Below are 27,535 nucleotides of genomic sequence, written 5' to 3' on the forward strand. Positions count from 1 at the left end.
CTTGGTCTGCTGGAGATCTGTATGATGTGTGCGCGGAAAGCATCCGATTTTTTATTATTATTATTACGCCGACACCTGTAAAAGAGGATCTTCCCGCAGATAGAAGCGGCTTGGACGCTTAATGCAAGTAACTGCTAACCAAGGGGTAATCATTCACTTTCAATCTTGAGAACACAGCGTTCCTGGATTCACTTCGGAATTGTTTTGCATGTCCTCAGTCTAACTTGCATCTGACTGCGACGTCCTGTGACGCTTTTGACTTTTGTTTACACTTCAGCTTTTAACGGTCTTTTTCTTTTCTTTTTTTTTGCGTGACACCCCCCCCCCCCCACCCTAGCATTATATTTGTTTGTTTTTTTTTCGAGCGATATGAAATCGCTGTCATGGTTAAAACAAACTTAAAATTGAGCTCCTGCATTGGTTCCTCACAAAATTCTGAGACTAGAAAATGGAAGTCGACAACTTTCGCATGTCAGCTCCACCTGAAGGGGGAATAAAAAAAGCGGTTGACGTGCAACCAGAGTGAAATTGTTTTCCGAACAGCACGACTCTCAGTGGTCCGGAGTCGGCATTGAATCTTTCGAAGATGAGCCGTAATGCGAAATCATCAGTAAGTGCAGTTCGAAACACGGCTGTGGAAATATTTGCTCCGTATCCTTGTTCCCTCTCGACGCGCAGTTTCTAATGCCGGCTTACCTCTGTGTTATTTTTCTGATGGAGTCCAAAAAAGGTGATTAAGTATGTTTATTGTTAACCATGATTGTGATGATGACAGTAAAATATTAACATGGTCATTTCTGTCCATGCGCAGCTCCTCACGAGATCGCGCTTTCTTTTTCCGCACATGCAGCCTTGGTCCTGCACAAGCGTTCAGCGTCGCTGATCGAAGATGGTTGAGAAGAGTTGGGAAGCACTTCCATTCGTGTCGCTTCCCGTTGCAGTGCATACGTCGGAGGTGGGTCCTTTCTTTTCCACAAGCCCTAACGTGCGGCCGAAGCGGCAGCGCTGCTGAAGTTGGCTTCTAACGCAGGCTTCACCCAGTCTGCTTCACTGAACATGCCGAAGATTGGATCTCCGATCACGTACGTCACACCCACGGTGGTGAACATTGTGATTATCTTCACCAAGAGGCCAGGAAGAACCTGTGAGTGCAGAAATAAGCGGGCTTTGTCGTTAATCAGTAGTATCTAGACTGTGGCTGCACAGTCGATAGGTTCAGGCGTTAACTAGGACGCTCAACTAGGACGCTCGCATTGCAGTTATTATGTTCCTTTCATTTGGGTTGGGCTCACTTAGGTTTTACGTGGATATACTTAGGGTAAGTAGTGACCGCAGACCCTAACCACAAGAGCGGAATAACTACAAGAATAGGAATCGGGCGGAGCTCATTTGGCAAGTACACTCATATCATGAATGGCAGTTTACCGATATCCCTCAAGAGAAACGTATATAACAGCTGTATCTCAACGGAACGCACCTATAGGGCAGAAACCTGAAGGCTAATGAAAAGGGTTCAGCTTAAGTTAAGCACAACGCAGGGAGCTATGGAAAGAAAAATGATCGGTGTAACGTTAAGAAAACGGAAGCAGGCAGAGTGGGTTCGGGAACAAGCATCGGGTTAATGACAGCCTAGTCGAAATAAGGACGAAGAAGAGGGCTTGTGCAGGGCATGTAATGCGAAGTCAAGATAACTAATGATCGTTGAGGGTAAAAACGGTGATTTTTAACATTGAAGTGTCGATATGTTCGTCATTTATTGATCAGGATGCTTCCCTGGCCGCGTCATGTTTTGTATCTTTCTATTTCTTGCTGGGGCTTACCATATCTGAAATCTTCAGTCGTGCGTGCTCGTAAACGATGGCATTCGCTGGGGTCCCCACCGGCAGCAAAAAGGCAAAGTTGCTGGTAAGCGTTGCCGGTATCATGAAGAGCAGTGGGTTTATGTGCAGGTCCTCGGCCTTCAAAGATAAAGAAAGCAGGATGGCATGACTCACATTCATGTGCTAGGACCCCGAAATACGCTGCAAGCTTTCTTCGACTGATTTACTGGAAAGAGAAGGTTTTTACAGTAGATAATAGAACACAGGCACTTTATATTTCTGAACAAAAGTTGAGCATCCGTTACTCGCGCCCAATTGACTGTCAGAAACTATGTACGGGGCGACCCAAAAGTAGCAAGAGAAGTATAAATTTAATAATTCGAAAAGTATAGACAGTAGCATGATGCGAATTGCACAGAAATGCAGAGGAAAACATCACGATTTTTTTAGCGGGAAATTTTATTGCCAGAATAGGTATATTTCATGTACGTAGCCAAGAATTTTTTATTTTTTTTTTCAGGTGGAGCCCAAGGTAATTTCTTCTAGCTGGCGGTGAGGGAAAGGGGAGGCGTATTGAATTAAAGTTTTTTTTTTGGCGGGGGGGGGGGGGAAGGGGGGGGGGGCTCGTGCTTTTTTTTTTATAAGTGCTTGTTATGTTTTCTACTGAAAGGTGGCGCTTCAGATGTGCCAGTAGTTCTAGCAACATATTTAGTAACCTAATTTGCTATAATGTGGCAGTATCCGTCCAGATATCGATACAGGCGCAATCACTCTCTCTGACGCCTTAGGGCTTTGAGACAGAAAAGGTAATAATATGAATCGTCTATAGACGTTCACAAAAACCAATTGGACGATTGGTATCTCAAACAAAGGGCGGTTACGTAAGCGTGAAGGTTCAGGATTAAAAATTAGTCAGACGTTAAGGTCAATATAATTAGTATGAAAAAAAAAGACGTATCATTTACGATAATGCTTTTAAGATTGACCGAGTGCTTTCAGAAGAATAACGAAAAAGAAATACCGAGCATAGTGTCCCCTCACGCCACCGGCAGATACACTTAAGACTGCTTACGTGTGAGAAGGCGTAAGCACACCCGCTCACTTAGTGAAGGCAGTCGCCGCGCGCTGCGGCGGGTGCTTTGCAACGCCGCGGAGGCCGTGAACATACATTTTTGAAAGAGAGCCTTGGGGGCACGCTATGGTTGCAGACACAGAGCCCAATCCATTCAAGCGACAGCTCATAGATTCCTGGCACATTCAAAAGACACTCGGACATTAAACCACCCTCGGGGCTGTGTTCTATCCGTGTATGTACATATTTCTTTCTAATTCGCTTCCCGACCAGGCAGATTTTTTCCGAAATATTCACGTTCCTATCTTCAATATGACAACGAAGAACAATATGTGCATCCAGTACGCTGCAAGTGAAGTATAAATGGCGCGCTGACCAAAGGGAGAGCGCACACAACAAAGGAACACAGCTCCTCGATGTGTGTGTGTGTGTAACATTTGTCTCTCCTCCGTCTTGGTCTGGCTACCATAAAATCAAGACCTGCGTGCACTGCAGCCTTCCCGGGCAGTATGTACTGTATTTGGTAAGCGTCTCTATAAAGCGACTGTGTTGACAGTTTCCTTTAGACGATGTTCCACTCACCAGCGCCGCGAACACTGGCAGCAGAAACAGTCACGGTGCCGGCGTTGCTGACCAGCTCCGACATGAAGGAGCACATGACGCTGAGGCACATCATGAGCACGACCGCGGGCAGGTGGGCAAGGTGGCCGAGCTGTTGGCCCAGGAGCAGGGACAGACCGGAAACCTGCAAGGTGCCCCGCCGACTCACTGACTCTCTTCAGTAACATCGTTTTTATGAGTAGCACATAAATGCAGGTATTATTCCTGTTGGATTGCAGCAGCGAATACCTTGCAGTTGAGTTCTTACAAGTGCCAGCTGTTGGTTTAAACGCACTGTTCGTATTAGGTGGCTAGCTAGCACGGATACTTATTTAACTACTGTTTTTATACTTTCCTGGGTGGCTCTATCGCTCTTAATTAAGTATGCGGAGAATAGCGATATTAAAGCGATTAAAATTCGGTGGCACTTAAGGTCTGGTTTAAGAGTATGACGTGATAGCTTTAATAGGTCCTTTCAGCTGCCCGGGGTCCTCCGTATATCACTTCGCAGACACGGACACTGCTCTTTACTTTATTTTTACTTTTTATTTTTGTTGTATTTAACACAAGGCCTGCCTTTAACCCAGCCGAACGAACGTTCCACAGTGGTCGAGCGGTAGCGCTCCCTGCTCAGCGATCCAAGGGCAGCGATTCGAGTCCCGGCTTGACCATTTTTCTTTTGAATCGTGTCGGGGTCATGTGGTGAGACGTCCATGACCATCTCGACCAATCCCGATTTTCTCGACACAGGTCTACTACGACGGCGTGTTTTGCGCTGAACCGGACACTCAACGCTATCGCGTTGAATGGGCGTGGAAATGCTATGCATTCAATCCTTTAATCTATGGTATACGATGCGAGTGAGCTGAGGCGGCTCCAGGTGCAACCCGCGCAGATGTGTCTGTGGTTTGCATGCATTTGATGCGTTTTAAAACCACAGCTCCAAGCACGCGTCGGTCGGATCCACTGACGCCCGTATAACGTCGCCGAAGAAGCAGTCTGGGCAATAAGGACGCGCGTGGTATACGGCCCGCGTTGTATAGGCAACCTGCAGTGGTCAGGAGGCGCTGATATTGTTCTGATGCGCGCCTAAAAATTGCTGTCGTCAGCCGCTTTGGACGCGACAAACGCGAGACCTCATTCTGAGCGATTACAGAGGCGCGCCGTGTGGTAATAAGATTTCTTGCCATTTAGGCATGCTCGACGTAGCTCAGTTCCTGAGCTCACGCACGGCACATGCGGCTTCGACAGAGCACGGAAGATTATGCCGTTAAGCGCAGGCGGTTGGCGTGGAAAAGCACTGCAGGTAGAGGCAGTAGAGGGACCTTAGTACAGGGTGCGCCTACAAAATGCTTACTCCGTCGCTATGTTGTGCGTTGCTACGCTGCGATAGCAAAACTTCATCGCAGGGAGTCTACATAGTATATGCGCTATGGCGTGGATTCGCTTCGCAAAATGTATCCTGACCTGTCTCTAGAGACGAGCTGTAAACACTGGAGTATCGGGTCTCTATAGAGACGAGCTGTAAACACTGGAGTACCGGACGAGATGATGACAGAACCGCTGTATCAAACAGCGCACAGCGCTACGCGGTGGTTTCAAAATGCGATTGCTTTACTTTTCGTGGATCGCACTGCTGATTCTCTGTCAGGTCGTTTTACCGAATATGTAATCTTAGACGCCACACACGAAAGTTATAGTTTCACTGCCTTCTGGCTGGCCGCTTGTACGACGTCGCTTTGTGAGCCCAGAGGTGGTATTTTGTTGGTCAGGGTGAGCGTGATAGTTAACGCCTCGAATCTAAACCCCAACAAACTGAAATCGGAGGCTGACCTGGTTTGAGAGTTATCGCCTGGGAGTGGTTATCGCTTTCGCTTCAACCGAACGGAATCAATGAACTCTCTGTCGTGCGATAGTCACATTAAAAGTCAAGGTTCGGGTTAGACGAACCAAGTTGCTATCTAAGCAAATGTATGTCGGTCAGCCTTGCTGGATGAATAAACTTCGTTAGAGCCCTTCAGTTGGAATACGTTAAGCCTAAAGGGATCACCTGCAGATCTCATCATACTGTATACTGCTTGATAAGCAGCCCGTCGAGACCCGCATACTCAGGCGCTGCCCTACCCGCATGGCTTCGGCGATGGCAAAGCCGCTGCCGATGAGCAGGATGACACTCCACTGCAGCTTGGCCTGCACCACAGGCCACGTGACAAGTCCGGGACTCCTGGCTCCTTCGAAAGGCCGAGCGGGAATCATGAAGAGCAGAACCACGGGTATCATGACTGCCGTGGCGTCCTTGGGCTTTCTGCGATTGACGTAAAAGGGGGAAGGCGGAATACAAGCCTAAATTGGAGGTTCGTACATCCTTGCAGAAGCAAATGAAACACAACAAAAAAAATGACCACAACAACACATAGGTGTCCACTAAATAGTTCGTATTATATTTTCAGACAACTGCAAATAAAAATTTATTTTGACTTAATTTTACAATTGGATACTATCAGCTGACTGTCCCACATGTGTCTGTCCGAATAGCTTCAGGGCAACTCTTAAGGTACGTTTTAAAAGAGGTGCCTACCTTCACTTGCGTTCGTTTTTTTTACTAGCCCCTCCCCCCCCCCCCCCCCCCCCCCCCCCAAAAAAAAAAATATTCCACTCTTGCTCTTGTTCACCCTCAGTGCGCCAGAAGGTGACAACGGTATCTCTGTCACCTCCGTGCGAAGCGGGCGAAGTGATTCCTCACTCAGAACTGTTGTTCTTTGTTGTGAATGGACTTAATCGCCTCTGTAATTTTACGCTATGGGGAGTGAATGAACTCACACGGAATCGAACAGGGTCGCCCACCCTCTGGCGAACATAGGGTCCCGGAACAGCCAGAGGAACACGAGCAGCGTGAACAGGAGCAGGACGGCCAACTCGTGGAACCTGTGGAACACGTGTTCAATGGAAAGAGCACTGGTGTGCTGCCGTCTAAAGCAACTAAAATTGTGAGAAACTTCCTGCCCCTGCCAATCTTCTAGCATGATAAAGAACTTTCGTCATTCTGCGTGCAACCGGACTTAGATAGTTCCAAAGCTACAAAATGACGAGATATTTACAATTATACAGAGAACAATGTCTTTAAGAGGTGCCGTTTACAGCGACTTTACTATTGAACTTACTTCATGGTTTAGGTGCGGTACTGCCAGTTTCGGCGGTTTTGTATGAATCAACCCCAGCGACAGACACGTCCACGGTGCCTTTGCTTCGTGTGACGTACACGGAACGCAAGCTTTGTGAGAAGACCATGTGTTAAAGCCAGATCAGTTCTCTAGGCACGCAGTCGACCTCAGGATACAGCAACAGACTCAGCCGATAAGAAAGACGCGCTCGACGGCTGCACCTTTGAAATACGATAGTTTTCGTGAAAACAGGACGAATTTAAACTTTTCGAAACAGCGGTTGGTTACTTGAAACACTTATCTGCGTTTTTTTTTCTCGCGTCTATCACGAAGAAGCTGTTTTAGATCACTGCAGAGGAACAAAGCCTAGAGCGAAATGCATGCTGCACTATAAGTATAAAAAAAGTTCCCTGACGTTCACCATTGTGGTAGTGCAATTTCAGCAACTCCTGGGTTGATGCCAATATCAGGCGCGAGCTGGAGTGTTTAGTTACTCTGGGTAAGGAGTGTGAGATGTCTGTTGCGGTTATGATGTCACACTCGCATCAGCGCCATGGTTAAGCTCTATAGTTAATGTATTTTCTTAAAAGAGAGTTGGCATCCGGGCACAGTAACCCTGCATTCATGGGTTGTGGGATGTGGATGTGCGCCACCCACGACCATTCGTCACGGCTTGCTTCACGCTAATACATCCATATAAGGCGATCGCTCATCCACATACAGTATATAAGATAGGCGTCTTCATACAGCGAGGGGAAAGGGCGAGGAAGAGGGGAGAGTGCGGACGACGATGTGACATCACTAGGCGTGCGATATACAGCGTCGCACGTGTCCGCTTGTTTGCTGTCGGGTATGCGAGAAGTTTTTGACATTCAGCGGAACTCCACATTTCCTCTCATGTGTAGGTACTTATTATTACTGAGGAAGGACTAATACAAAAAGAGTGAAAAATAAATGTGTCCCAGCCAGTGTGATTAAATATAAAGAGCTTAATTCGAATAGAATAAGAAAAGTAAAGATTAAAAAGAATTTTGCATAGCAGTAGAGGTCTGATATGGTCGATAAGAGAGGGTTCATTTTCGTGTATGCGTTTTTCCATTGCCTTTTGCGCGCAAGAGTCGGCTCATGTCCTCGTGCGTTGCCATCACCGGCGTACCTCATGGGCCCTAGAGCCTTGTAGTTGCGACGAACGGCTTCCATGGCGGAGCTGCTGCTTTCTTTCCCCAGGTCCGGCCTGCATTGTTCAAAGCATTTATTTATGTGTATTTTTCAATAGGATGGTGACAGTGTGGTTGAATATTTGCGCAAGAAACGTTAAAAAAAAAATAGAGAACAAACACGTAAGTCGAGTGTGGACATGGGGCACTCAAGCCTGCACGGCTTTATACTCATAACTACTGCACGTCAGAAACAAAATATTTAAACATAATGGCTTTACTGAAATTCTATTTAACCACTATATTTGTAGGTCACTCCATTGCTGTTGGCACTCATAATCGTCATTGACATTTCATGCTCTCCATTCCTTCCACATCTCGCTAAAAAGATTAGTTACTACATTGCTGTAATTTGTTCTCTAGTACGGTGTGACACATGACGCATACTTCCAAAGAGCACATCGTGTGGGCTCTGGCTTTGTAACGTTCATCATCAATAGGTTATGGTGCATGCTGTCGGGCTAAGTAAAATGCAAACGAGACAGTTCAAAACAGAACAAGAGATCGAAGACAGTGTAATTTAACCTCATAGTGAAGCGTCGGCTTAATTGTCGCTTTGAAAGTGCGATATCAGTTTTCTATATAGTGATACCTGACATTGTTTGTATTTTTTTTAATCTTGTGCTTATAGTGCGTCTTTAAAGATCCGAGCGGGCGGCTGCCACTGGTGTTGCTGACTATAGGGACCCACCATGGGGATTTACGAACGGAAAGTTGCTGCCACACTACTTTTCCAGAGGGGGGGTTCTTCCGAGAGCCCTTGTCTATTAGGAGACCGGTTTTACGCTCCGCTCAGGCGCTGAGCAGGCGCTGAAGTGCGCATGCACAGTACGCTTGGCCGTTAGCAGCAAAGAGTTTCTCATATTTTAACTAGAGGGAAGGCAGGCGCGCTGTACTTCGCCCAGTATGGAGAGGTGCAGGAATGCCAGGAATAGAAGGTTTCGTATTTGGCTTGGCTACTGCTGGGCATGATACGTAGGTTCGGCCATAACAGTGCGACTGCTAAGAGAAAACCTCACAGAAATGCCCTGAAAGTTTCCATTTCAGCTTAACAGCGAACTTCAACTTGCGTGAAATGTACTGAAGAAGTGAACATTGCAGTATTGAAATAATTTAATCTGCGCATGGAGGAGCGCATCGCGGCACAACAACCAATTTCGAGAGACAATCCAGTTTTCGGTCCAACAATAGCCAAGCCAAGCACGAAACTTGGTCTTCCCGGCATTCCCGCGGTTGGTGAAGTGCTCTTCAAGCAACTCACATAGACAGTGGCGCCAGCTTCCCGCTAGTTAGTATTTCGAAACTCTATGGCGTGCAGAGAAGGGCATCGTGGCGCAGCTGCCGTTGCAGACGCAGAATCCACATTTTTGGTCTAATGCTAGCCAAGCCAAATAAGAAACCTCGTCTTCCCGGCATTCCCGCGATGTCTAGCGGGTGATCGGAGCGGCCACTCAGTTCCGCTGCCACAATGGCTAAGCGGAGCGTCGTATCGTACCGAAACACCAGAATTTCCGGTTAGTTCAAGATGGCTCCCTCCGGAACGACGGTCGCGTCTGAGAGCGCTTTCAACTTTCACCTTTTCATCATTCTCTGCCCATAATGCTGATATTGTAATGCTCGACATTGTGTTCACATTTGACCTGCTGCAAGTAGTAAATAATTTTACGAGAATGCAAGGAGCCGCGGGATCAATTCTAGATCTATTTTTTGTCAGTGGTGCCATCCGCAATTTGGTAGCCTGTGAAGTCACAAACGGAATATCCGATCACAAAGCTGTGCTGCTGAGCTTGTCAAATGTGTACCCAGATCGTCAAACTAGCGTGCAATTTTTTCCCAATTTTTCGCGTGCGGAAGACGAATCTATTCTGGACATGCTTGATTCATGTTATGAGAATTTTAGGAATAGCACTGATAGTGTGAATGACCTATGGCTTACTTTTAAAATGATCGTCTCCCATTGTATTGCCCGTTTCGTTCCCAAAATTGCAAAAAAGTCTGTGTACCGCAATCCTTGGATTTCTCGGGAGACGTTACGCTTGCAGCGAAGGCTTAAAAGGTTAAAAAAGAAATCAAGCAGGAATTCATCATTAAAACCAATTGTGGAAGCAATTTCAGAGGAACTTAAGCAGAAAATAATTTGCGACAAAGAAAAGTATTACGGAACGCTCCTGCCCTCGTTCATTAAAACGTCTCCCGAGAGATTCTGGCGCCAAATCACGCCCAAATCTTCTTCCACGAACGAATTCATAGTAGACGGCAAATGTGTGCGTGATGAGGCTGTTGTTTGTTCTGCGTTCAACAAATTTTTTCAGTCAGTATTCACAGAGGATAATGGATGCCTGCCCAACTTTTCTGCAGCACTCCCTGCCATATCTGATGTTGTAATTTCAGAGACTGGTGTTTGTAACTTGCTTTTGAACCTTGATGTCAAAAAATCAGCAGGTCCCGATAACATACCAAACACTTTTTTGAAGCGCTATGCGGAGTGGTGCGCAAAGTACTTGACAGTAATATTCAACAGATCTTTACATGACGGATCTTTACCGGATGACTGGAGGACAGCCGCGATTAAACCTCTGCACAAAACCGGAAAAAAAGCACACATCGAGAATTACCGACCCATATCTCTAACTTCCACATCATGTAAAATTTTAGAACATATAATTCATAAACATATATTAGGTTTCTTGGAACAGCACAAAGTACTTACCGATTTTCAGCATGGTTTCAGGCGTGGGTTTTCCACAAGTACACAGTTAGTTGAAACTGTGCATGACTTTGCTCAGTCGATTAACCAGGGAAAACAAACAGACGCAATATTCATGGATTTCCGTAAAGCATTCGATAAGGTGTCACATAACAAACTAATTCATAAATTAAGTTATTACATTAAAAATGACAGGATACTTGCATGGATTAAAGCTTATCTCTCGAACAGATGTCAGTTCGTCACTATGAACAATATTTCTTCTAGCAGTGTCCGGGTTATGTCTGGCGTCCCCCAGGGTTCTGTTTTGGGACCACTCTTATTTCTTTTGTTTATTAATGACATTGTGGCAGATCTTTCAGTTCGCGTGAGGCTGTACGCGGATGACTGTATCCTTTATCAAGTGGTGTCTTCAGTTGACGACCAGGTGCGTCTAAATAATGACCTAGCGAAAGTGGTTGCGTGGTGCAACAAATGGCAGATGTGCATTAATTTTGAAAAAAACCGTGTTCATGAAAATTACAAACAAGAAAATGCCTCTTCATTATGTGTACGGTACTAACAGCATATCATTATTAGAAGTGACAGAGTATAAATATTTGGGCCTATGGATTACTAACAACCTTTCGTGGTCAAAACACATAGACGCTGTAGTAGCAAACTCAATGCGGAAGCTATTTTTCTTGAGGCGCTCCCTAAAGTCATCCCCATCTAGTGTTCGTCTACTGGCCTACAATTCTCTCATCCGTCCATTACTAGAATATGCCGTAATCATTTGGGACCCTTTCACGTTAACAAACATTCAGAAATTAGAGCGAATACAGCATAAAGTGGTTAGATTTGTTTTTAACTCATATGGCCGTGCATCTATAAGTGAGCTCGTGAGGCGAAGTGGGTTACCCCCCGTCACTGAGCGCAATCGTGTTTGTCGACTAAAGTTTTTTTTCCAGCTTATAAAAGGACATTATAAAGTTGATACCTCTAATTATTTTTCTTACTCCTCAGGTTATAACACGAGACAAAGGCATGCACTAACAATCACCCCTTTGAACGCGCGAAATAACTGCTTTAAATATTCTTTTTTTCCGAGGACAATTACTGATTGGAATAAACTTAATAGCGAGACTGTTAATCAAAATTCTTTACTTCTGTTTGAAAAGTGCCTGTAAATGTTGTGAATTTGTGTGTGTTTATATGCTTGTATTTTGTTTTGTCCCACCCTGCTATGATCTGTACAAGATCGCAGTATCTATAAATAAAATAAAATAAATAAATAAAAGGCCACAAGGGCACATTTCCTTGCCTGCAGCCCCCGAAAGCTCTTCAGGATCGACAATGGTCCCTGTTTTCTACTTGTGGTAGTTGCGGTGAACCCCCTCGAGAATCTGCGCGCTCATGTGCACGCGGGCGCTAGAAAATGTCGTGCTCGCAGTACAGCGCGATTTGACGCTCTGCGCGCTATGAAGAACTGCGTAGAACTTCTTTTGAACACTTTCGCTGCCTCCACGCCTGTCTCAGTTTATTTCGTTAATGAACGGCCTTCCATGCAGTCACGTGCAGAGGCGCTCACGCCGACTCCAGGGTGCCTCAATGTGTCCGCTCCCCCGCGCACCGAGGCATCCTACTCATTGCAAACGCTTCCAACTCAAGAGGCTTTCAATTTATCTCCAGCTTAAGGCGACAAAAGGAACGGATACCGAAGGGCACTCGGAATTTTCCTACACAACTTAGGAGGCATGAAAAACAGTGAAGTAGCGGCTGGAAGCTGCCGCTCTCGCGAACAACACAGCGTGGCATTGGTCTGGGCTGTCCTCTTCTCCAGCCCCGCCGGCCTCTACTAACATTATTTTCTCCCCCTCCCCCTGCGCAGCCACGTTGCGGTGGTCTCTATTATAATTGTAGACAGTTATAGGGCTGCGCAACTCCCCTTATTTTTTCTTTCCCATTCCCCCTCCAGCATCACGCTCCCAAAATGAATAACCCTCATCTATAAAACGACTCCCAATAGAGGCGGCGTTTTTCCTAAGTCAGCTAGTTATCAGGTGTCCTTGAACTAAACATGTTCACTTAACATAGATAAAGTACAAGGAAAGCAAGAGCTAATGGATGTGAACTAGAAACACTGAAATTCTAATTATGTTTTCTAAATCGGTTTTAACTGCCACCGCCAAAAAGCCGAAACAGCTCCCTTTAGCCGTACCGGCGCAACGGTCTGCGATCGTGTTTGAATTGTCCCGTTGGCATTTCATTCGTTATCGATAGTACATTTCCCTCAGCGATGCCAAGGCAGAGCGTACCTCTTGCATCGGAAGAACACAGGCAGCACGACGACAAAGACGATGGCTGTGCTGATCACGGTGGATGGCAAGGCGAAGAACAGCCACAGAGCATAGTCCACAGGGGCCCGCTCGGCGTAGAGGCTGCAAAGGCACACAGTATTACGAATGCACATCGTGTATGCTGCAGCAGTGAAGCTTAATAAAACTAGAAATCGTAAACGTCTAGCCGCCGCGGTGGCTCAGTGGCTATGGTGCTCGGCTGCTGTCCCGAAAGACGCGGGTTCGATCCCGGCCGCGGCGGTTGAATTTCTTTGGAGGAGAAATTCGAGGCCCGTGTACTGTGCGATGTCAGTGCACGTTAAAGAAACCCAGGTGGTCGAAATTTCCGGAGCCCTCCGCTACGGCGTCTCTCATAGCCTTAGTCGCGTTGGGACGTTAAACCCCATAAACAAAACCAAACCAAACCGTAAACGTCTACCTTTTTGCGACCTTGAGCGTCTGCGCAGTACACTCTAATTGCGTGAATGTTTGTAATTGACCCTATTGCACATCTGGGAATTGGTTAACAGCACGCTCAGCACGTTAACACTGCGGTTCAGAGGAAACTGCGCAGTGCATTTTTCCGAAATGGCCAACCAACATAGGAAAGAGAACTTAGTGATTGCTTAAACGGGAGGCACCTACGAAAATGACGCAATAAAACGTACATTAGGTCTCCTACCCTGCCCTTCGTAGTGAAATAGATAGTAACAGTCCTACGCTTAACTTTTCTTTGCTTATCTGCCAGACACTGTCCTTCTTGACCCTATTTATGTTAACTTGCAAACTCTCTACCGTAGTTTCATCATTTTTTTTTTCACAATTTTTTCTTTTCTCTTGCTATCGTGTGTGTTCTCCTGTCACCTTACTCCCTCAAAAGTCGTCCCCTACTCAAAGTAACAAATCGGGGTTGGTAGACAAGCTGCCAGAAATCTCATTTTCATTGAAGACCTTTGTTTCTCTTTTTTTCTCTCTCTTCGCGTCAGACGTGTTCATCGGGTATACTGTGCGCGTTCTACGCGTCCTTCGATGGTTGTCAGTGCATTGGACTCACTCCTCAACGACAAACTTGAAGACGACATTGGAGGCGGCGCTGGTGATCGTGGTGATCGCGCCGATGTTGGCACCGTAGATGACGCTCAGGTAGAGCAGCACTCGGATGCGCTGTCTCTGCCACTCGTCGGAGCGGTTGCGCCGGCTGATCGGTACGGCGACCATGGACACCATGTGGCTGCAAAGTGAAAGAACCAAAGCGCCATGTCGAAACCGATGTTTCCTTCTACAGCTGACGGCGCATTTTTAATTAAAAACGACTCTAATTGGAAAGGCGCGAGCAATCTCTGCACTATACGTATCTAGACAGACTATTTTGCCGTTGTGTAGACGTTTCTTTTCGTGTAAAATGCTGATGCGCAAAGCGGCACGCTACATTTCTTTATACGTAGTCCATAATTAGGATCCTTTATTTTAATGTTGTAACCTCCTAACAGCCACATTTTTTTCCCGAACTTGGTACCAAAATGGTCATTTAGTTCCCCTGCTTCCATCTATCATCAAACCAAAAAATGCTTTGCGCGAACCATACTGGCCTTATACCAGACACAGAGTACCAGAAAACGCACGACAAGCTGGACTCGTCATGAGCCAGAAATGAAAGACGGCTTACAACAAGCATGGCTCGTCCAAGGGTTAAAAATAAATCGGGCTTTATCTGCAACCCCGAAATAGACTGTCCTTCACAAAAGAGACGTTTAACATAGCGCGTACCGCCATCGCTACCACTTACAATTAGTGCTTCGCCACTGCGGGACCAGTCAGCGCATGCGCACTAGCAACGAACGGTACGCGGTAGTATCGGTGGTACTTGCTATGCTAAATGTCTCTAATATCGCAGAATTCGCGCGAATGAGGACTCGGGGGTCATTTTACTATTATGAGAATATAGAGTAAGCACTTGCATTGATGTGGAACATAACATCCTTGTATACTCGTCGCCGTATTGGCTCAGTGGTTATGGCGTTCGGCTGCTGACCCGAAAGACGCGGGTTAGATCCCGGCTGCGGCGGTCGAATTCCGATGGAGGTGAAATTCTACAGGCCCGTGTACCGTACGATGTCAGATCGCGGTGAAGAACCCCAGATGGTTGAAATTTCCGGAGCATTTTACTACGGCGTCTCTCATAGCCTGAGTTGTTTTGGGGCGTTAAGTCCCCACAAACCATAAATCAAACCTTGTATGCAGCAAAGAAGCTATAAACGGGAAGGAAGGAAGGAAAAACTTTATTTTACTCTAGTCCTTTTTCCTGCGGTTTGGGAGCATCTTCAGAGACGTTTTCTCCTTGATTTTACCCCCAGGAGTCTTCTCTGTCGAAGTCGTCCGCCTCTAATCAGTGGTCGGTTGCCCTCAGTCCAGGGCTCCGCTGGCCACTGCCGCCCGTTGAGCTCGCTGTACCAGACCTTCTTGGTCTTCACAGCGGTCGCTGGACAGCAGAGTCTCCCACTGCTCCGCACTCGGGTTTTGTATTTTGGGGACCACGTCTATCTTTTGGCAGGCCCATGTGATGTGATAGAGAGTAGGTTTTCCGTCGCACCAGGGACATTTGTCCGCGTATATGGTAGGGTGCATTTTGTTTAGTATATGTAGGTTTGGGAAAGAGCCTGTTTGTAATTGTCTCCAAGTGACAGCTTCCTCTCTGCTGAGAGATTTGTGCGGTGGGGGATACCGCAATCTTCTGCCTCTGTAGTTTTGTAGTATGGCCGAGTAATCCCTGGGTGCTGGCGCGAGTTCCGCGGGCTCATCGGATGCTCGGAAAGTAATGTATCCTCGAGCTATCCTGTCGGCCTCTTGGTTCCCTGCCACCCCCGTGTGCCCCGGTACCCACACAATTTTGTGTGGGATCTTGTCGCTTTGTTCTTCCTGGTTTTTAATTCTGTCGCTCGCTGCGAGGAGTATACGGAGCGCGTGACGACCTATCCTGCCATTCATGTAATTTCGGCAGGCTGTTTGAGAGTCGGTGAGTATTGTTAGCGACCGCCCGGTTCTATAGCCCTCCGCCACCGCTAGAGCAACGGCTACTTCCTCGGACTCTGCAGCTGTGCAGCCTCGGAGAGACGCGCTGGTCATTTCGCGTAAAGACGAATCGACCACCGCCGCCACAGCGATTTTGGTGTCTCCTCCTCTCCAAGACGCGTCTGCATACACGGTCGTGGCTTGAGGAGCGTATGTTCTTTCGATGAAGTCGGCCCTCGCTTCTCTTCTGCCTCGATGGAGGTTGGGATCCATGTTTTTTGGTATTGGCGCTACCTTGAGGGTCTTGCGAAGCTCGTCGGGGATCGTTGCCGTCCTCGTCATTTCTCGCATCTGCTCGCGGTATCCGAGCCTCTGCAGGAGCGCTCTTCCAGTCGTTGTCTGCAACAGCCTGAGTTTTTGCGACTCAAGCTGCGCCTCTCGTAGCTCCTCAAAGGTGTTATGTAATCCCAGGGCCATGAGTTTTTCGGTTGACGTGTTGCGCGGAAGTCGGAGCGCTGTCTTATACGCTTTGCGTAGCAGGGCATCCGCTTGTTGTATTTCGTTTTTGTTGAGGCACTGGTAGGGTAGGCTGTACGTGATTCTACTAACTACAAGGCTTCTGACGGGAAAATTTTCAGGAACTCACATGCTGTTGTTTTTTTTTTCTTCTGAAAACTTTTATTGTGTTTTCATTTTCACCTGCTTATGTATCTGCAGCTTTCTGCGCTTATTCTGGAGCTGCTAGGCCTCTACATGTACTCGAACCGCAAAAACTATTTTGTTGCGAAAGCAACACTACGCTAGTCGCCGAGCCATTTCGCGGAGCTCTGGAAAGGCCAAGCTGCGCATGCGCGAGGAGCGGGTGACGTCACATGGAGCACAGCTGGCGCGCCGGGGACCGCCGCCGGAAGAGCCGCGCGCTCTCCATCGCCTCGCCGACAGTCTCCCTCTCTCTCTCTCCCTCTCTGATGCGCAGTAGCGATTGCGCATCGCCACCTGCGTGGTTTGTGGTGTATATAAAGTTGGCAGTGGCTTAGCTCTGCTATGCCAGGATATACCTAGCGTGAGGTGAGGGCGAGGAGTTCACATCTCGGTGGACACCTGAACCAGAGGGAAGGCGCATAACTGCCCTCTTGAAACAGTGGACACCTCAACCATGCTTTAAGCTAGGTGGCGGTAGTGACAGGTGTACGCTGCATGCGTTCGCATTCACAAGGCTGCACCAGAAACGCGACGCTGAAGCCATAGGCCGTCGGCTTTCGCTGCGTTCATTGGCGTTGGCGTTGACCACGTTTTACGCTTCGATCATTTTAAGGAAAGGAAGTGCGTATAATGGCTCCCTGGGTCAGTGGACGCCTGAATCGTGCTTATAGGTACGTGGGGTGATGAGAAAAAGATGTGAGCTGCAGGTATTGACAAGGTTGTGCCAGAAATGCGGCGCTGAAGCCATAGGACATCGGCGTTCGTTGTGTTCATTGGCGTTGTCAACGTTTTACACTCAGATCATTTTATGGAAAGGAAGGCGAGCGCGCGCAGCGAGGCCCGCCAGCTGTGCGTAGTGACGTCACTTGCTCCACGCGCGTGCTCAGTGTGGTCGTGCAAGAGCACGCGAAACGGCGAGACTGTGGGAAATGTAGCTCAGGCAACAATATATGGATACGGGCAGATGTTGTTTTCGCAATCCTCCAGGTTTAACCAGAGGTAAACAACAGCCAATTTTTTTAGGTTTAGTAATGCCATCCGCAAACGGACGACAGCTTTGGAGCAGTGCAGACAAGGAAGTGATCACCCCGGATGGATTTGTTTAAACCTGTGTTTTATGTTTGGGATTTTTTTTACCGGGCACGTGGTGTATAACTACACATGGAAGTTCGGCAAGGACTAAGACAGGGTCAAAGAGCGTGACAAAACCTAGACAACCAAACATTAACCTTGAGGGCCTTGGGGAATTGAATCTAAGGTTTCTTCTCATTTTCGCGTGGTGTCTTAATTCAGCTGTTTCTAGTGTCAAAATAGAAATTTAAAAATGAAGTTTTGTGGTAAAAAGAAACCTGCTTTAGCCTCAACTCTTCTAAATCTCTACCGCAGGTGCATAAAATAGGAAGCAAAAAGTTTCGCCTGAAAATCCAAGGGCTCTATAAAACGTGAAGGCATTCGAGTGGATGGCTGGAAGCCAGGAGGGGCATGACTGTTACCAGATGAACCGCCAGCTAAAAGCAGCTAGGTGATTGCGAGGCCTCCACTGAAATCGTGCAGAGAACTAACTGCAAAGGTTTCAGGCGCACGAAGAAAATACCGCTATCATCGACAACAATGCCCCCCCCCCCCCCCCCCTACACACCAGAGGTTGGGATTGTTTGTGCTGGCCCAATGAAACCTGTCGTCATCCGCCTCAACAAAGGATGGCATCACCATGCCGCTGCTCAAAGAAATGACGTTTTTGTCATGTGATACTCACTCAAAGCTGCGGAGGGGGGGGGGGGATTAATTCCTTTTGGGGATACTGTTTTACAGGTGCACTTTTGTTTAGTACGGTAGGGTGAGTGCAGGGCGAGTGACAACAAGCATGCCATTACACCATCCTAATTTCACGCACACTTTGCTGTATGCCCTCACGCTGACTTGCTGAAATGGCTTGTGCGAAGGATATAAATAAGTATCATACAACAGGATAATCTGATCGGGGCTTATAATTAAGGTTCAGGTTATAACGATTGTAAATCAATCGGGGAATACAGAGGGCCGAAAGTTGTGAATGCTTGACCTTTTGCTGAATAACCGACAATTCTGTAACATATTGCTCTAAAGACGGCTGCAAAAGTGTCATGACCTTTGTCAAGAGTGATTGCACGCGATGATTGCATGCAAACACGGTGATTGCATGCGCAATGAAATTCTTTGGCAGATAGAATCGACGCATGAGCGAAAGCTTCTAAACATTTTTCTTTTCGATTTCTTTTATCACCCACTGTGCACTTATCCGCCTCTATTTACAGTCCCACTGTTGGCCTGCCAACAATTCCCGCAGCGAATATTAACATCACATTAGAGGTTTGCTGCATCGTTAATATCTGAAGTCGTTGCGGCCTTTAAAAAACGCTCGCTGCCTTAACGAGCAGGCTATATGGTTTATATGTGCAAACAGATCGCGCTTCTTTTTTTTTTTAGTTTATGTGATCTCGACCAGTCACGCGTATGTGGAGCTCTTGCAGGCAGACTTGGCTTGATGTTCTTCTATTGGCTGCCGTGCTGAATTCGTTAAGTATTCAACATTTTGCGTTGATTGTCGGTGACGGTTGCGAACTTTTTTTTCGTAATAACTATAAGCTTATTATAATTATGTCCAAGCTCGTTTCTGAGTTTCTTCTATTTATTTAAAACGTCTGGAATTCTAATTTTATTAAACGAAGCGAAAAGCTTATCTCTTTCCTTGATTGAATTTATAAGTGCCCCACTAATTCATGTCCCTCTGTCTTTCTTACTTTTCATCAATGCTATTGCTGGAAATGACTGCTTTAAAAGGTTCGCAATTTATCTTTACGTGAATAGTACGCCACGACAGGAACTTCTGGGCAGTAAACATGGTCCCAGTGTGGTTTTGCTGTTATTTTTTTAAATAACTTCTTTGTTTCATCATAAGTGCTCAGTGCGTTGACATGAGGTTCGCTCTGCCTCTTGCGTATAGAGTGCATGAAAAAAAAAATAAAGATTGGTATGCGGTCACTCCAGTCGGCTAATAATACATTTTCTAATGGGTCGGCGGGCGCGTTTCGATGGAGGCGAAACGCAAAAGGCGCTCGTGTGCTGTGCAATGTCAGTGCACGTTAAAGATTCCCAGGCGGTCAAAATTATTCCGGAGACCTCCGCCGGAGAGCTGCATTACGTCACCTCTTTCTTCCTTTTTTCTTTCGCGCCCTCCTTTATCCGTTCCCTTACTGCGCGGTTTGGATGTCCACTGAGATAAGTGAGACAGTTTCTGCGACATCTCCATTCCTCAAAACCAATTCTAAATTTCGTTACAGTTCGTGAAACAACGATTTAGCAGAATTGCAGATATGTATGTGGGTATCCACAGCTTTGAGTGCTCGATCTCTCGCTATTTGGTTCACGGAGTTTAAGGGCTCAAAGCGATTCAAGCAATGTGGGACGTCTTGGTAAAGGGCCTCGGCCAATTTCGGCCAACTGGGGACCTTCGGCGTGCACTGTCGTCGCACAGCAGATGGGCTTCTAACATTCCGCCTCCATCGAAATGTAGCCGCCGTGGCCGGATTCGAGCCCGCGTTTTTCGAGTCAGCAGCCGAACGCTGTAACCACTGAGCAACCGTGGCGACGATCTCTCACTGCTGTTTGCTCCACTACTTGCAGGTGTTGTAAATGGCCGTGTATTACACGCTTGTCAGTCGGAGGCCAACGATGCTTTGTCCCGACCTTCTCTTTTTCAAACTTTTTATGTTCTGTTTTATTTTAATCTTTGCTTTGTGTGTCCGTCATCACCCTGTTCAAGATAAAACAATAATTGTTTCTCTTTTGTGGTCATAAAAATAGCGGATATCCTGAAGCAAAGTTGCAGTTGTGTATGTGCGTATCCACAGCTGTCAGTGCTCGAACTCTCAGTATTGTTTAAAGTTTCTCTCTTTTTAAGGTGTTGTAAACGGCCGTGAAATAAATTCTTATCAGTCAGAGGCCATTGTTGTTTAGACCCAACATTCTCTACTTTCAACATTTTCATCCTGTTTTATTCTTTATTTTTATCTTTGCTTCTTGTATCCGTGATTGACCTGTAAAATATATAACATACATAATTTGCCCATTTTAGACATATAAAAACTGCGGATTCGCTGACAAAAAGATCAGAGACCACTTATCGTTTCGTGATGTATAAAACGCAAATCTAGGCACATCCCTGTGCTGTATATAAAATAAGAAAAAAAAAAGTGGTACGCACCTGTCCTGGCGCGGCAGCAGCATGGTGTTTCCATTAACGACAGGTGCTTTTTCACCGTGTTCATTCATACCTTCGTTCAAAAGCAGGATAAAAAATAACGTATAGTGACAGACATTTAACTATGGAAAATTTACGCTACGTGTTAACCACGTGGCACTATACGCGAGAAATGAGCTTGGCCAAAGCATGTAATGAAAAGTCAAAATAAAGGCAAGCACAGCAGGGGCTGGCAGAGATCTAGGCAGGCGGATGTGATTAAAAGTTTGCGGGGATAGGGTGGCTGACAGGGTTAATCGAAGTGATATGAGAGGCCTTTGCCCTGCAGTGGGTGTTGTCAGACTGATGATGATGATACGAACACTGCCTCACTAATTGATCTAGTCGCGCTCCCCACTATACTGTTCCCTCGACTAAGATTCTGAGCCACAAAGAAGCCCTTGAGTGGCAGAGCAGTCGGGAATGGCGGCGCATCCTCGCCGGATACCGTAAAACATTATAATATTAGTCAAGAACCATCGACTGAGCCGCCGCAGTGGCTTAGTGGTTATGGTGCTCGGCTGTTCACCCGAAAGACCTGGGTTCGATCCCTGCCACGGCGCTCGCAATTTCGATGGAGGCGAAATGCTGGAGAGCCCGTGTACTGTGCAATGTCTGTGTACTTCAAAGAACTCCAGGTGGTCGAAATTATGCCTAGCCCTACACTATAGCCTCCCTCATAGCCTGAATCACTTTTGGACGTTAAACCCCATGAAACCAAACCAAAATAAAACCATCGCCTCAATAATTCGCATTCATTACGCCCTAGCATGGCCATGATGCTCATCAAATCAACTGCATGTGAGAAGTTTACACCTGCGGACGTCTGCCCGCTGATTTAGTATTTCCTGTTCTAACGACACGTCATTGGCTATTTGGACGTCAGCACTGGTAAACACGATTGCATACTGAAATCGAAATAATCTAAGGAACGTTTTTGATGTGGCATAATAATGTATGGGACTCGTAAAGGAAGGACTGAAGATGCGGTACCGAGCGTTTCTTCGCCGTCTGCTTCTTCTTTAGAGAAGGCCCCTCGCTTCTCCTGCAACAACTCTTGCAGCAGCGAATCCACCACGGGCATCATCATGGCGGTGATGGCCACGTTGTTGATCCAGATGGACAGGAACATGGAGATGAACATCAGGCCGAACACCAGACTGCGGGATGCATGGTCGTGTAACAGGTGCAAGTTTTGGTGTGGGAAGGAGTTACAGTACAGGCGAGCTGTTTTGTGCTTTACCTTCTAATAACAAAAGTGAATGACGTGAAATCAGGATAGCGTGACAAAGTAATGGCAACCTTAGGGAGCGCGCTCTATTTTCAGCTCTAAGCTATGATTGCCTGGGATTGGGAGAGCTTGTTCAGAGAACGCATGTGACGCAGTGCATAACACGCGTGAGTGAGTGTACTTTTTTGTATGATTGAATACAAAATTAATGTAGTGAAATTAATGATGAAATTAAATGCAATTAAATTAATGATGTGCCACTCGGGATGAGCAACCTGGGCCGCATAACGCCCACCGGTGGCAGCACCTGCAGCCATCGCAGTGCAGTGGCGCATCGCTGCACCGCTGCACCAGGAGTGGGTATGAGGACTCCCAGCGACCTATGAATATAAAAATTCGATTGAAATGAAAAATCGAGCGAAAGCACACCAAGCGCAAGCGCCCCTATGCGGCATTTGGCCTAACCAAGCTAAATCATCCGTTATTTTGTTTTATACTTGCTCAGTGACGCTAGCTGGACCCAGCTGGGCGAGCTTTGAACCTTCGTACAACCTTAGAACCTGAGGATGTCCGATGCTTGAACTACACGCTGAAGCAGCCAGATAGACTATTGCGCCGGAAATTTTGTTATCCCGGTGTTCAAATATTGCGCAATCTTCCTCGTGTCTTGACCGCAGACTCTCAGAGCCCTGGAAAAACACTTCGATCAAGAACACATTTGTACCGGTGACGCTCGTAGAGCTGCTAATCTTTCTCTTCAGCAGGCACTTTACTTTTCTGTATTGAAAGGGACTTTTGGAGTGAGGTGTGCTGAAGCATCTGCTTGCTCCTTATATCTTTTTATTTGCTTATAGTCTCTAACGTAGCGTGAATGGCGATGCCGCTTGCGGTAACAAAAATAAAAAAGAACAAAGACAGATTGTGCGCAGAATATGACAGGATGTTGCTCCAGACCAACTAGACTCGCTTCTCCTATTCGTTTTATGCGTCGAAGTCGCGATTCGGTTTATAAGCACGCACAGCAATCCGCTCACTAAGTTTCACGATTTTTCCCTTGAAATAATTGCTTAATAAGCTTTATTAAATCATCTGCAGTATATAAAAGCGCATAAAACAAATCATAGTCGGACTTACGTCTTTATGCCAGTGCCCAACAAACACAGTGTCTTGAGTGCGATTCTTTGGTGCAGGTGAGAATGCTCGATGGCGATGGCCATTATCAGGGTACCCACAAACATTATGTTTGTTTCCTGAAAGCAGGTAAAAAGGAAAAGGTGGATTATTTCTCGCCTTCTTTTTTTTCCCCGTTTTTCTTGCACCTTTAAGAAAAACAAACAGAAAAATATGACCTTATCGACAAATAGTAAAGACTGAGAGTAATTATGCATTTGGCTAACTTAATATACAAGATTCAATTTTCTTGCCTCAATTTTTAACCGCGGTTGGGAAACGCCCCTAATTAAACAATTGAAGTGGGAAAGCACGAGTAATTTCCGATTCATTGGAGTGGTACATAGTGAAAAAATAGTTGTTTTATTGACACCAATATGCACAGAAAGGTGCCTGTTAGTGGCGTAAGCTGCTGCTTGCAGGAGAAAATAAAACGTGCAAAGGTTGCTACGTTAGCTAGCAAAACATACGAAAACACAGCACGGACATCGGAAGCTACAGCGCACATCACTCTGCAATACTAAAGAAGCAAGTAAAGATCATCTTTAATAATGGAGAGATTTAGCATATCGGACACGCACTTGCGCATACGAACGCCTGTTGCGTACCCGGCCAAACACTTGCCGCTACGCATGCGCAGCTCTCGTACATAAAACCGCTATACGTCTCCACTATTGCGTCCCCGGCATACTAAATCTGTCTATTAACAGTGGGTTCTAACCGCAAGCAGCGAAGTGAAAACCAAAAGCAGCAAAAACAAGTGCAAATATAATCGGTACCATGCGATGTTTAATGTCCCGAAACGAACTACGCGTTATACGACGCCATAAATCCAATCAGCCACCGCGGCAGGCTAAAAGAGGCTATTTGCAGTTGCTAAAATCTCCTAAATAGACGTAACACGAGGTAAACTTTCATCACTGCCTGTTAGTGTGCTTACATTCATGTAAAGCTGACAGGTTCTTTCTGTGGTGAGAACTCCGAGCATCGGGAACAGCACGATGGGGATGAGTGACGTAGCGCCCAGCGGGATCGGCTCCACGATCCAGTAAAGGGCCACAACACCAACGACGTAGGCGCACCGGGATTTCTGCGCAAAATGGAAGAACGATGAGTTTTTTGTTTCTTTTGTGCACTCTTTGTTGCCTTTTCGAAATACGTTTTTGTCGAGCACTTCTTACAGCAGCTCTCGATAAAAGAGGTACATTGTCGCAGATAACCCGCATTTTCTTAGAGACACTGACTGCACCGAAGGATTTTGAGTGCTGCTTCATGCACGGTACAGTGAAGGTGGTGATCGATATCTCGGAAAAAGCTTCGATTTTGCGGTGAGTCTGGTTCGTGACAATGCCAACATGTATATATCCAACCGCGACGGCCTTCAATGACCCGTACATGCTATGGCTGAACAGGGGGGGGGGGGGGGGGGGGGGCAGTATTGTGGAGCGAAAGTGAAGTTTAGTATAGTGACGAGTTATTCTGGTAAGGGGTGAAAATAATAAACCCGAACCGCCGAATTTCAAAAGACGGAATCACTTGAAACATTCGGTACTGTTGAGTTATAACTTGCTCACGTTACGCAAGAAAATGACGATGTTCCCGGTCTAGCAACAGATTTCTCAAGTTGCATACGACAATTCCGTTACTCTCTAAATAACTTGAAATGAATAAGCTTTGGGGAACACGTTCCAAATTTTCTCAAAATCAAAGTCCTAAAACGCAAATAACTATGTATAATTTAGTAAAGGTAGCAGTGAAGACTTGCCAGTGTTTGCAATAGAAAGTGCACAACTCGCACATGGTCGCAGCAACTGCGCCCTCAGTTCTGAAAAATAAGTACACCTTAGCCTCGCGTAATCTGAAAACTCTAAAAAGGTCTACGTGGCGTTTTTATTTATTCCACTATGCTCCTCTAGGTCAGCGACCGCATTTATGAGTGCGTCTGTTTATGCTTTGTTCTCGGCTGCAGTCCCTCTCTGTTATCTTTACCGTGCCTCTTTCTTTCTCTCACCTCTGTAATCACAAAGAAAACAACTTTACTACCACTCCACGTGTCATGGTAGCGTTATCGCTCCAGCCACTTTTCGTAGCAACTTCCTTATCGGAGCATTTACTTGCAGCCGCTCTTCTCCTTCTTAGCGAATTCTTCATGGGAGCTGTAACTCTTTCAAACACATTACTACGCTCGCCCGTTTACACTCTGACTTTTAAGCGCTTTTTTTTTCTTTTTGCTCCCAGAAAATTTTCGCTTCGAACTCCGCATTTTCCTGGACAGGTGAGAAAGAGCGAGTCCGACATTGCTTTCATCGTAGACACGCAATTTTGGTTTCCTGATCGAAACTTCGCGGATCCTGTGATAAGTTATAGATACTGATATGCGAAACTTGTTCTTGTTGACTGTCAAATAACTTGAAGTGTACGTGAACTAATAAAACAGAGAGCGTGGACAGGAGAGGCAGGGATCGCCAGAGGTCCGTCAGCTCTGATTTTTCTTTTATAATCGTAGGTAGGTGGTTTTACAAAGCGTAAATAAAAACTCCGCGATCCAAGACACCAGTTCGACATACTGACGAAAGCACAGCAACATTTCGTTAATTAAAGGCGAGGAGTGTTCTAAAAAGTAGTGCAGCAATTTTTCCACGCTTCTGCTTCTTGGCGGCATTCATTTTGGTTTGTCTATTAAACACCAGGATGCCATAAAGGAAACCTCTTCTGACTTTTATATAAGGCACAGACCTCATTTGGATTAAAAGAAAGTGCTGAATGGGTGCTACTTTGCGCATGCTCGTGCGTGCGTACATCTCAGATCTCGTTTTACTCGTCTGGTGCAGCAACCTAAGCCTAGAGCAAGGCGAACCCTTCTAGCAGACACAGAACCATGCTTTTTTTTTTTCCATTTCGTCTTGGAGCTTTACCGCTTGTTGGAAGACGTGGCTAGGCGACTTAATGTAAACGTGTTGTCTATGTACATTCGGGAGAAACATTTTACGGCTCATGCTTTCTTTGTAAAAAAAATAATAAATTGTGGTCGCGCTGTCTCACAGCCTATTCACCTGCATGGATTTGCTACCAGCGGAGGTGGCACACATGTCGGCTTACACCTGCGGGCATTTCAGGCGATTAGCTTGCGTGACTTAGTCAAAGTACATTTCTTCCACACCTGCGCACACCGTAAACTTTAGCTGCCTACAGAATATCGCACTGGGTGCAGCCAGAGCGTAGAATTCACACTAAGCATCAACAGCGGTGTGCATACTGCAGAACTCATAAGAATTTTCTTGCGACTGCGGAACATAGTCAGACGCCTGTGCATACATGGTAGCCTTCTGTGTGTCAATTACTCCTAAATACAGTGATTATTGTATAATTGAATGTTTGAGGCGGAAAATTAACCAGGTCATTCGCTGCTCGAGCCAGCAATTGGTCAAAGAAAAAAAACATGCTGACTCACCACGTAGTCTTCCATCGATAGCAAGGGAAGCAGCAGTAACGGGATGACGATCATGAGGACTCTTCTCCAGAGTCCCAACACCAGGAGCAGACTCTTCTTCAGGGTCGTCATCGCCGCACCTAGATGAGCCAAGTAGGCCCTCAGCAAGTGCCGTGAGCGACTGACCTCAACTCTGGGTGTACTGCACGCAGCAAAGAAGAGTGCGTAGTCGCGGAGCTGCTGACAGCGTCGCTGGCTATAGCGCTCGAAGACGCTGATGTCAGGATAGTGCTCCGACGGGATCACGTTAACGATATAAACACTGGTGACAAAAATCGTAAATAAAGGTGCTTTGACCGAAAGACGGGTTCAACGGCGCTGATACGCCACCGCATAAAAGTCACACGTGTTCTGGCGTACTTACTTTCCCGGATCTTTGCTCTTTCTAACCTCACAGGGGGGAGGGGGGGGGGGGGGGGCAATGAATGGGCGGGTGAGTTGTTGCGAACCGTTTGGCAAGAGTCAAATGGAAAAGGTGGTCGTTTTCATCGCGGCATTCGCACCTTGAAAATATGAAGGAGCTTTTCGGCTGTCTCCTTGATGGGTCCACGGGTGTCGCCAACTGCTCGTGCTTATAGTCAGCGCCGAATTTCTGCACGCGGAAAATTTCTTTACCTGAAAAACTATTGCGTTTGGTAATATGGGATGCATGGTGGGACGGTACACGTAAAAACAAAAGCGTAATATTTTTTTGTCGCTAAAAACCAGTGATCCAACGTTCCTCTTCAAAAAGAGAAGAAAATGAGAAAAAGAGAGCTA

The 27,535-nt window shown here is 46.4% G+C and overlaps 1 pseudogene across 1 annotated transcript; it reads right to left on the minus strand.

Annotated features, from left to right (window-relative positions):
- Positions 1-730: 730 nt before the first annotated feature.
- LOC149364749 (Na(+)/citrate cotransporter-like) lies at positions 731-26,916 on the minus strand (annotated as a pseudogene). Its single transcript, XR_016289218.1, has 13 exons — positions 26,738-26,916; positions 24,227-24,376; positions 23,251-23,366; positions 21,879-22,045; positions 20,850-20,919; positions 13,950-14,126; positions 12,875-12,997; positions 7,810-7,887; positions 6,313-6,417; positions 5,617-5,797; positions 3,475-3,637; positions 1,821-1,958; positions 731-1,142 (listed from the first exon to the last, which is right to left on the minus strand). The product of XR_016289218.1 is annotated as a Na(+)/citrate cotransporter-like (transcript).
- Positions 26,917-27,535: the final 619 nt, after the last annotated feature.

Source organism: Amblyomma mixtum, chromosome 2 (genome assembly GCF_055824585.1).
Source record: "Amblyomma mixtum isolate Tamu chromosome 2, ASM5582458v1, whole genome shotgun sequence".
NCBI classification, from domain to species: domain Eukaryota; kingdom Metazoa; phylum Arthropoda; class Arachnida; order Ixodida; family Ixodidae; genus Amblyomma; species Amblyomma mixtum.